The following is a 12,545-nucleotide window of genomic DNA, read 5'->3' as shown; positions in this document are numbered from 1 at the left end:
TCAAAGCTGGCTTGCTGTAATTAAACCCCACCATCCCTTTGTTTATACTGATGCATATGTAGCTAGTTCTAATGTAAGTCTTGCTGGGTACATTTGTACTCACGTTTTCTTAATTTATGTTTTGTAGAGAGACTTCAGTGTTGCTAGTAGTTCCATGTGGACTTCGACGTTTAGCTTGATACCTCAGCTATGATCTTGTTCCCTCGGCAGGATCTGGTAGATAGTCAGGCTTCTCAGCCTTTATCAATTGTAGATGTCTGTACTCAGACATGTTAAGCTTCCGCATGTGCTTTGACTTGTATGCTCTGAATGTTGGGTCATGAGACCCATGTTTGTAATATCTCGCTCCTCGGAGCCTAATGAATAAATACTTTCAGTCATAGAGTCTTGTTGTGATGCCATGTTGTATTTGCACATATCGAGCATATTGTGTGTATGTTATTGAAATGCTTGGTATGTGTGGGATCCGACAATCTAGTTGTTTATCCTTGGTACCTCTCTATGGGGAAATGTAGTCTGGTGCTTCCACTGAGCCTTGGTAGTCCGCTACAGCCCGGTTTACCGGAGTCCTGCTAGCCCAGCACTACTGCTCCGGAACACTTAGACTGGCCGGCATGTGATTCACTTCGTTCCTGTGCCTGTCCCTTCGAGGAAATGTCACGCGGTGACATCCGGAGTCCTGCTAGCCTGCTACAGCCCGGGTTCCCGGAGTCCTGTTAGCCCAGTTGCTACAGCCCGGATTCACACGCTGTTGACTGACATGCTCAATGTTGATTCATGTATGCATGTCCCCGTAAGTTAGTGCCACTTTGGGTTCACGACTAGTCATGTTGGCCTGGGTTCTCTGTCATATCTATGCTAGCGACACTATCATATACGTGAGCCAAAAGGCGCAAACGGTCCCGGGCCATGGTAAGGCGACACCCGTGGGGATACCGTGTGTCGTGGGTTTGCCACGACAGATGTCCTCGTGAAAGGACTTAGTCATGGAGCCATCGCAACGGGTTAACTTAAAGGGGTTAAACTGGACAAGGGGACACGGGGAGTTTATACTAGTTCGGCCCCTTCGATGAAGGTAAAAGCCTACGTCTAGTTGTGATTGGTATTACTAGGGTTTCGAAGACCAGGGAGCGAATCCGCTTTGCCTAGTTCTCGAGTTATTGTTTGTTGTCCCTGAACCGCTGCCGGGTCGTCCCTTTATATACATAGGTTGACGCCCGCCGGTTTACAGAGTCCTGAAGCCGGATCATAGATGTGTCCGGTTCGGTCTCTACACTTCCTATCTTACAATGCAAGTTACATAATAAGGTCGGTTTACATCTACAGGCCTTAACTCTCCTCTGGGCCTTGGGCCTTCATAAAGCGCCATCATTTTTACATCTTCATGGGCTTCTAATCTTCATAAAGCTAATCCGGCTACTCCTGGTCGGTTTACGTCCAGTAGTAGTATCCCCAACATTAGGCCACAAATTGGTTTGAACTTGTTCATGTCAATCTTCAATACTTAGCAAAAAACTCATCCTTTGCATCTTCACCTTGATTTTGTAAACCGCCGTGACGTCATACTCCAGGATCATGATAAACCGCCCTGACGTCATCTATCTATTGAAGCTGAGGATTACCTTCATTAATGCATATCCAGTCATCGAGGCGACACCATTATTAATTATCCATTTTTGAGCTCCTCGATTCCCGCACTTGTCGCTTTATCGCTTCGCCTTATAAATAGGGCCACGGGTCCTTATCATTTTCCCCTTCGTCTCCCTCGCTTCTTCTTCCTCCTCGCGACACCTCTGCCCCTGAGCGCTGCCGCCGTCACCGAGTTTCTTCTCTGCTTCGACAAAGACCGCTGCATCAACCCGACTGTTACCAGAGAGCTGCGGCGTTCCTCCATTGCTTCAACAGTCACTGTAAGTCCTTTTTCTTTCCCCCCTTGTAGATCTATCTAGGGTTTCCCTATTCTTCGCAGTTCATTGAAGTTCATCGGAGTTCCGGTGCTACTCTTTCCTGTTCCTCCTTAGTCTATAGATAGAAAATCTCAATGTTGATATATTCTGCATAATGATTTATTTTCCGCTACCACCACAAACTTTTTGCACACGAAAAACTGATCTAAACTTTTACAACCTACTTTGGGTCCTACCCTTTTTAGGTCAAAATATTTTTGCCTTTCCTGTCAGTAGATCTAAAACTTTCAAGTAATCTTGTGAAACTTGTTTTTCCTTACTTGCCTTAGATCCGTACCTTCCGCATCACACCGTCGGTTTACCTTTATAGAAAGCAAGCTATCACATGCCATTAGTCCCCTTGTAAACCGGCAAACCCTTTTTACCTCCATTGTTATACTCCGGTTTAACAACATGTGCATACCTTTGTTCGGATATTGTCATGCCATTCATTATTGTATCAGTCTCCAGTTTATGCAATTCCACACATCTGTATATGTTTATTTCATTGCATCTTGCGCTCCATCATGAATGACTCGTAAACTGGCATTTCCTTTTTCAACTTTTTCGTTTCACAATGGCCAAACAGTTTGCCGCTTGCAACTGGGCTCCTTCCCGAATCACCGAAGAACAATTGGACGAAATGGTTAGTATTGGCACCTTGCCAAAGAAGACGGAGATCCGGTGGCGAGTTCTAGGAACAGAGAACCCTCCTACCCGGAGGCTGGGTGAGGTAGTGATCTTTGTCGACCACATAGGCCGTGGCTTCAAACCGCCAGGGTCGAAGTGTTTCCGGGATGTTCTTGCCAGTTTCCAACTCCATCCTCAAGATATTGGACCCAACTCAGTGCCCAATATATGCAACTTCCAAGTTTTCTGTGAAGCATACTTACAAGAAGAACCCACTGCTGAGCTGTTCCGGGACTTTTTTCATCTGAATCAGCGTACAGAGTTTGTAAATGGCCCCAATACTGAACTTGGTGGCATCTCTATTCAAAAGCGGAAGGAAGTTGAATTCCCTCATGCCAAACTACACAGTCACCCTAAGGAATGGAACCAGACTTGGTTCTACTACAAAGATACCTCTCTTGAAGATGAGAATTCTCTTCCAGGCTATCGTGATCACCGGCTTTCCAACACCCATCCAATGCCGCAATGCTTAAGTTCTGCAGAACGTTCCAAATATGCCCCTCAACTCGCCAAGATCCGGGCCTTTATGGCCAACGGTTTAACAGGCATTGATTTTGTGTGCTGTTGGATATCTTGGAGCGTCTTGCCACTAAGCCGCCGCCCCGGTTTAATGTGTGAGTATACCGGTGATGTTGAATACCCCCAACACCATATCAACATTCAGGTAACCGATGAAGAGGTCACTGAAGGCGTAAAGAAAATTTTGAATGAATCGGAATCAGTCTGTCCTCAAACCGGCTTGAACCCCTTCTACACTCAGAATAAACCGCCTGCTATGAGCAGTATACTTCCTTTTTATCTTTGATATCTTTAATTTGTTTAACTTGTAATCTTTCTTCTATTTATGTATGAATAGGGTGATGATCCCTTCTGGAAACGGAAATCCGCAGATAAAGCGGTAAAGCCATCTATGGATAAAGTGGCCAAACCATCCCGTCCCAAAACCAAAGCCGTCAAGCGTACCTCAAAGCGGAAAACAGCTGACCGGATCAACATGGAACTTGATGAAGATGCCGATGATCCGTAAGTTGAGGTAGAACTTGACTCACTTGGCTCCCTTTTCATGCACCTCATTAACAATGATCTTTATCAGGAGGACGTTGAAGGCAGCCAAGCTGATGATGTAGAGGTAATTACCCTTTCCTCTGGTTCAGACTCTATGCCAACACAAAAAACCCGTCAAGCAGTCCGGAAAGTAAGCTTTTCTCATCCTCTTGCTTACTTGGATCCAACATTTATTTTGAAGACACAGCAGCATGAAGCTCGCCGGACAACCCGGCACAATGGCCAACAGGTCACTTCGGCCGGTTTACCTGATACCCTGGTTCGGAAGCGCTGGTCTGAGGTCTCTTCCACTTCTAAAAATTCTTATCCCAAGGCAGGTTATTTCAGACAACCTCTTAATCCGTCCGATTCAAATTATCAGGTGACACCTCCCTCATCCTCTGGCGAGTCGATAGCAACCCAACTCCCTCCTTTAAAAACTGTGGCTGGGTAAACTTTCAAACCCTTTCTTCTAATGCGTTGCAAATCTTGAATAAGGTGCTAAACCTATTTTAATTTTGTTTGCAGAGCCAAAGCCAGACCCAGCAAGAAATCTCGGGTCAACGATCCGTCAGAAAACCAGGCAGTTTTGGAAGAAGGGCAAATAGGTGAACCGGACCAAACTCGTGAACCGGAGGGTCCTCATCCTGAGGCCACCTCTGATGAACCGCCCCTTCAAGACCGGAATACTGATGAACCACCAGAAGCTGATCCTGTCATGCCTGATACTGAACCGGCAGCTCCAAACCGGGCTAGTCCGGTGAGAGGTACTGAGACTCCGTCATCACCCGCAAAACCCACTAAAGGCCAAGGAGATGATGTTATCATTACTGGTATGGGCCACAGCTCTCCTGGCCATCCCGTAATCTTGGCCCAACATAGTGCCAAAGAAGAGCGTGCTACTAGGGAAAAGGGCAATTGGAATACTGAGTTATCAAGTTATGCCCATCTCAATGCTGAAGAACTTCACTCCAGTTTCGTAAACCGTCTGCACTCAAACCGTGACTATGAAGCCGGTTTGGTGAACTTGATGAAGGAACACTATGAGGTATTTTCATCTCCCTTTACTTCTTGATTCCAAAGTTGAAGTGATAGCCCAAGTAGCCCCCAAGGGCCGTTTTATGATGTTAATCGTAAACCGGGTCTTTGTAACACTTTAAGTCTCTCCTACTGATCCTCAAAATGTCAGGTCCTTAGTGAAACCCAAGACTGATACTTTACCAATGTAATTATATAGTTTTCCTCAGCGTAGCCCCCAAAGGCCGGTTTAGCTTTGCAAGGTAATCCGGGTTTTAATCCATGCGTCTGTTTTGAACAGATGTACATTAGCCCCCAAGTGTCAAGGATAATGCTTGCATTGTTCTGGAGACTTATAAAAGATGTAGTGAATCAGAGCAAATAGGCATTAGCCCCCAAGTATGAAGTGCATAACTTGTTATATGCTTTGTAGTTTTAGAAAATATATATCCTATTGTTAACATATCTTCACTGTTGCAGGCCGAACTAAGCAATAGAGATGCCCGAACCGCTGACTTGCAAGAGAACGTGAAGTCCCAACAAGCAGAAGTTGCGAAAGCCAAAGAGGAACTGACCAAAGCCCTGGCAGCGATGGAAAAGCTGAAGGAGTCTTTTAACAAGGAACGTGCTGACTGGGAAACCTTGAAGGCTGGTTTAACCAAAAAAGCTGAGGATGCCGAAGCAGCCCTAAAGCCAGATGTAGATGAATTAACTGGTTTGAAGCGGCAAATCAACGCTATGACATCTGCTGTATTTGGTAAGTATCTCCTTCTGCGGCTTGTCTAATTCATGAGACTTTGGTGTTTATCAGTTTGGCTGATATTAAACCATGACAGGCACTCGCATTGCTCATCTGGGTGCTGATATGCGGATGAAGCTTAAAGCGGCTTATACCTTGATTGAACAGCTGTACTTTGGATCCCAGCGTGCTATTTGCACTGCGGCTTACAATAAACCAGTGCCATCACTGATAAAGGAAACTCTTGAGAAGCTGGCCATGGTACCAGCCCGGATTACCGAACTGAAGAAGGCAGCTGCAAGAGTAGGAGCATTAACAGCACTAATCTGAGCCAACGCATGGATTCCAGATCTTGAAGCGGAGGACATCATTAAAGGATATCCAGGTGTGAAGGAGGACGGTTCAAACTTCGACAATGATGACCTCCGAAGGCTGACCAAAGAAATGCGGCCAATAGCCAGCAAACTGGCAGAGGACACAGACTTGTCTCATTTCCAACCGGCTTATGACGCTGAAGGGAAGAGACAGCCTGCCGAAATCCATGAAGTCGAAGAACTTGTGCCTCCAAACCATAAGCATACTTACGCTCCTGACATTAACCCCTCCAGCCTTATCCATGAAGAAGCCGTGTTTCAAGCTTTGACTGGAATCGATTGGTCGACGGTTGATTTCCAACGTCTGGGGAGGGATGAAGAAGAAGTGATCGCACCAACTGACCCTCAATCGTCAAACCGTCCAGACGAGGCGTCTTAAACTGGCAGCCGGTTTACCAGCTATTGTGTGCCAATGCTTAAAAACAACTATTCAATTAGAGCCGTTTGGAAGCTTCATGTAATAGGATAGCAAAAACTCCATGATTTGTCATGCCATCGAGCATGTTTTATGACGCTTTGATAATTTGAAAACTTGCTCCACCTTTTGGGATCTATGTATGCATAACCCATGATGAGTTGTGTTCCTAGATACAAGAACTTGAAAAGTGTCCTAGTGGTTTACCACTGGACGGGTCATGATGTCCAAGAATAGACAATACTTGGATGGATAATCAAAGTTTGTATATAAAAAATAACATGTGCAACATACCTCGTTTGCTGACCAACTGCTTGTATGGTAAAGGTGTAAACACCAATCCGGAGCAGTGATAACTCCGTCCTTAATTTGCCAGATTATGATAATAAACCATACCGGTGATATGATAAACACCGGGTTTTTCTTATAACACTGGCGACTTGTTAGTCAAAACCAGACCGGGGTAATGAACGCCGGTGTATAACTGATCTTGTACTGACAACTTGTAGTTGAAAGCCAAGCCGGGTCAAGGACACCGGTTTATCAGAAGACATTAGGAACCTCAATAAAGGCGAAAAACTTAGCAAATAGGACTTGAAAAAGAAATATGCGAGGCTTTTTACGAGCTGCCAGGCTCCAAATCGAGGCTTTTCATGGGCTGCCAGGCCTCTGAGTTAAACCATTTAACAAAGCCTTTTAAGATGGGCCTCCAATTAACCAATCGTCGTTTTAACTTTGCCAAGTTCAGAGTCTGTATAAGATTGACTTGTCAAACGTTCGGCGGGTCATACCAGGATTACCTGGACAGGAGTGGCTTACTTGATGAAGGCAGGTTAACCCGGGGTTTTAGGTGAATACACCAGGCTTTGCACAAAGAGCCCCCAAGTAAGTTTGTGAGCTGTGCTCAGTGGGTGCCCATGTTTGAGTTTGTGCTTTGTGCAACACTCTCTTTGTCCCCACATAATTTCCTTTGGGGCTTAACGTCGATCAAGAGGTGTAGCTATGGTGTGGTAGCAACCAAGCCCCCTAGTGAAATCCCTTTGTGGTGTTTAAACCGATCAAGAGGTGTAGCTATGGTGTGACAATAACCAAGCCCCCTAGTGATATCTCTTTGCATCCATGTGGCTGCAGAGACCGGTTTAACAAAACTTTGCTTTGTCGGTAGAAACTTTTGTAGGCACACACATGATATAAAAAGAACAAAGACCCCGCTTTATTCGAGGCTCCGGTTTATTATATAATATATACATTGTCATAAATATGTACATATGAAGAAGCATGTGGCTTAAGTATAGTAAGGCCGAAGAAGAGCTATATTCCACGGCCGCTTGGTCTCCTCCGATTTACGTGAGTCTTTGTGCTCTCGAACATCAATGAGGTAGTATGACCCGTTGTGCAGATTCTTGCTAACCACAAAAGGTCCTTCCCAAGGTGGGGATAACTTGTGCATATCAGTCTGATCCTGGATGAGCCGGAGCACCAGATCGCCTTCTTGAAAAGTTCTGGTCTTAACCTGGCGGCTGTGATAACGTCGGAGATCTTGTTGGTAAATCGCCGAACGTGCTGCTGCAAGATCACACTCCTCATCTAACAGGTCCAGAGAATCCTGACGTGCCTTCTCATTATCAGCTTCAACATAAGTCGTCACACGGGGCGAGTCGTGACGGATGTCACTAGGAAGAACCGCCTCCGCTCCATAAACCATAAAGAAAGGTGTGTAACCCATAAATCTGTTAGGTGTGGTGTTGATGCTTCATAACACAGAAGGTAATTCCTCCACCCAACAACCCGGTGTCCACTTCAAAGGAACCATAAGTCGGGGTTTAATACCTCACAAAATTTCTTGATTTGCCCTCTCCGCTTGTCCATTGGATTGGGGGTGAACCACCGATGCTATATCAAGCCGGATGTGCTCATGTTGGCAAAATTCCTCCATCTCTCCCTTTGACAGATTAGTACCATTATCTGTTATAATACTGTGTGGAAAGCCAAACCGGAATATCACCTTTTTGATGAACTGAACCGCCATGGCCGCATCACACTTACTGACTGGCTCTGCTTCCACCCATTTGGTGAACTTGTCCACTGCCACTAATAAGTGGGTCTTTTCGGCCTTGGAGCGATTAAAGGGTCCAACCATATCAAGCCCCCAAGTCACAAACGGCCATGTTATTGGAATCATCCTCAACTCCTGAGCTGGAATATGAGCACGGCGTGCAAATTTTTGACAACCGTCAGATCGTTTGACTAAATCCTCAGCATCATCATGAGCTGTTAACCAATAGAAACCATGGCGAAAAGCTTTAGCCACCAAGGACTTTGAACCGGCGTGGTGACCACAATCCCCTTCATGGATTTCTCGCAAAATCTCACAACCCTCTTGAGGAGAAACACAACGTTGAATTGCCCCTGAGACGCTATAACGATGTAATTCTCCGTTGAGTATAGTCATCGATTTGGAACGCCAGATTATCTGCTGGATCGAGGTTTCATCCTCTGGTAACTCGCCCCGGTTCATGTAAGCCAGGTATGGGATTGTCCAATCCGGTATGACATGCAAAGCTGCAACCAATTGAGCCTCTGGGTCAGGAATAGCCAACTCCTCCTCTGTTGGTACCTTGACCGACGGATTAGGCAGCACGTTAAGAAAGACATTTGGTGGGACTGGTTTACGCTAAGAACCAAGGTGGCTTAAAGCGTTCACCGCTTCATTCTTTCGCCGGTCTATATGGTCCACCTGATAACCCTTGAAGTGACCAGCCACTATGTCCACCTCTCGTCGATATGCAGCCATGAGTGGGTCTTTAGAATCCGAAGTGCCAAACACCTGTTGGGCCACCAGATCGGAATCCCCAAAGCACTTAACCTGGCTTAAGTTCATCTCCTTAGCCATCCGAAGACCGTGGAGTAAGGCCTCATATTCAGCTGCATTGTTAGTACTAGGGAACATTAAACGGAGGACATAACAAAACTTGTCACCTCGTGGGGAAGTCAGTATGACTCCAGCCCCCGAACCCTCCAACTGTCTGGATCCATCAAAGTGAATAGTCCAATACGTGTTATCTGGTTTTTCCTCTGGTGCATGCAACTCTGTCTAATCATTGATGAAGTCTACGAGTGCTTGGGATTTAACCGCAGTGCGAGGTATGTATTTGAGCCCGTGAGGTCCAAGCTCAATAGCCCACTTGGCAATCCGGCCAGTTGCTTCTCTATTTTGAATGATATCTCCCAGAGGGGCTGAACTCACCACTGTGATAGGATGACCCTAAAAATAGTGTTTAAGCTTCCGGCTTTCCATAAACACTCCATACACCAGCTTCTGCCAATGTGGATACCTTTGTTTTGATTCAATGAGCACTTCACTGATATAATAAACCGGCTGTTGAACCGGATATTCCTTTCCAGCTTCCTTGCGCTCCAGCACAATAGCCACGCTAACAGCTCATGCATTAGCAGCCACATATAGCAGTAAGGGCTCTTTATCAATCGGGGCTGCAAGCACAGGCGGTTCAGCTAACTGCCTCTTCAGATCCTCAAATGCTTTATCAGCCGCCTCGCTCCAGACAAAATCATCTGTTTTCTTGAGCATCTGATACAAAGGGATAGCCTTCTCCCCAAGACGACTGATAAACCGGCTCAAAGCCGCAATCCGGCCGACCAAACGTTGAACGTCATTGATACACGCCGGTTTAGCCAAAGATGTAATTGCTGATTTTTTTTCGGATTAGCTTCAATGCCTCTATTTGACACCAGAAAACTCAAGAGTTTGCCCTCCGGAACACCAAAAACACACTTTTCCAGATTGAGCATCATCTTGTAAACCTGGAGGTTGTCAAAGGTTTCTCTCAAATCATCTATCAATGTTTCCTCCTTCCTGGACTTTATCACAATATCATCCACATACGCATGAACATTGCGCCCGATCTGCTTATGAAGACAATTCTGAACACAGCGTTGATAAGTCGCCTGGGCACTTTTGAGCCCAAAGGGCATGGAGACATAGCAGAAGGCTCCAAAGGGAGTTATGAAAGCTGTCTTCTCCTGGGTCTTAACTGCCATTTTGATCTGATGATAACCAGAATAAGCGTCCAAAAAACACAAACGGTCACAACCCGCCGTAGCATCAATGATCTGATCAATGCGAGGGAGGGCAAAGGGGTCTGCAGGGCAAGCTTTGTTCAAGTTTGTGTAATCCACACACATACGCCAAGTGCCGTTTTTCTTAAGAACCAGCACCGGATTAGCCAACCACTCTGGGTGAAAGACCTCCACGATAAACCCTGCGGCCAACAACCTAGCTACCTCTTCACCAATAGCCTTGCGCCTTTCTTCATTGAAGCGGCGGAGAAACTGCTGGGCCGGTTTAAACTTAGGATCAATGTCAAGTGTGTGCTCAGCGAGTTCCCTCGGTACACCTGGCATGTCAGAAGGTTTCCATGCAAAGATGTCCCGGTTCTCACGGATGAACTCAATGAGTGCGCTTTCCTATTTGGGATCCAGGTTAGCGCTAATATTGAACTATTTGGATGAATCGCCACAAAGTGATATGAGGTGTTACAGGCTAGATCGGTGTGACTTAGAATTGGGGTCCTGACAGCTTTGGTATCAGAGCCTGACTGCCTGTAGGATTACCAAGCCAAACTGGTTGATGTCGAGTCTAGAAATGCTTTAGTTATATAAGGGAATTGATTGTGGAAGGGAACGTAAGGCTCTTTTTTACTCCTTTACCTTATGCCCTTCTGATCTGAGTCATCCTGTTCTCTTCTACGGGGATTAAGAACTAGGCTTATCATCTTCTATCAGGATCACGTGTTACTAATCCGTAGACTTATAGGATTGATAATTTCAAGCACCAGTCCAGTTCCTACTACTTTTGTATGTTGACAATTGATATCAGAACCTTGATATTGTGATGTTGAGTGGTTATGCCACCATTTTGCAAAATGTCTCAAATATTTTTGAGCATTTACAACCATTATGTTGTCTGAGTCATCCCAAATTTCTAAATAGTCTGATGCATTTGCAAATCCTTTCTTTCCATTCTCGATGCTCCTTTGGGCCAGATTAACCACACCCATCGTCTGTTGAGGTACTCCATTGCCTTCACATATATGTTCGAGCTAGTATTATGACCCTAGGTATCCTAGAGAACCACCCAATAATTCTACAATGCTTTATATTCCTAGTGTGATGATTTTGGCCATCATTCTCGAAAGCATTCTGTGATGCCATTTAGTTAGTAGGTATTCTATTCCAGGGTTTTGAACCCAAGATTCACTCTACTTACCTCATGTTGATAGTGTTTTCTCATTCCTTTAGGATATTAGTAACCTTTGTGACAGTCCTCGAGGTCTGTGGTATATCGTTCTTCCAATACCATGAACCATTAGGGCGGAAGTTCTTTTGAACCAAAAGATCACACCCAGAGTGCTCTTGATGGGTTCCCCACTCTGCATTGTGAATCTGCCAGTCCTACCTTTCTGCATGGATTATCTAGAAGAAATATGTTGAACTTGTTTGACATACTAAATCTATGCATCCGCAACTTAGAAAACCATATGTTCCTTTGAGTTGTCTCTCTTTAGTTGTATTCTGATCTCTATCTATCAATTGATAGTCAGGAGTAGTTGTGCATTCGTGCTATCGATGCCTATTATTCTTGTGGTCCGTCAAGCCAATCTATTCCGGAATGACTAGGAGAAACAAACTCCACTACCTCATCCATTTCTAGGATTGGGTCGAAGCAGTTGTGTTCCGCAAATCAAGATGCAATCCAGCTTTTGTTCTGTTCTACCTTGGAGTATTACCATCTTTATATCAAGAATGTTGTGGGAATTGCACCACCTCCTATGAATTATTGATGTAGTGATACTTCTCGCCATCATCATTCATTTCTTGGTCCCGTGTTGTTGCAATCGGAATACCGACAAGTGAACCATGACGTGTGAAATCAATACTCCTAGCAACTCTGTTGCTTGGTAGTTAAAGGACAATAATTTCATTCTTACCGTGTTGGTTATTGAATTATCATTCTAAGATTGATCGTGCTACCTGGTCCTTACTTCTGGTGCACTCTTTGATCTTTGAGTTCGGATTGTGTCAACCCCTTTCTTATTTGATCACACCGCCTTTCCTAAAAAGTAAGATTGTTCTCGAGCTTAGTAACATATCGGTGGTTCGTGATGTTCCGAATATGTTCTCGGAAGTATTACCAGGTTGTCACCTGACCGCTATGTTGAGATTGTGATTAAGTTGGTTTCTTGTAAACCACCCCTTCTCCAAGAATCCGTGTTGGATACCCCTGAGCTAGTTGGTTAAGC

Source organism: Triticum urartu, chromosome 3A, assembly GCF_056163025.1.
Source record: "Triticum urartu cultivar PI428250 chromosome 3A, HENAU_Tu73, whole genome shotgun sequence".
NCBI lineage: Eukaryota > Viridiplantae > Streptophyta > Magnoliopsida > Poales > Poaceae > Triticum > Triticum urartu.
The sequence above is the reverse complement of the archived record's forward strand: the minus strand, read 5'-3'. Positions refer to the sequence as shown.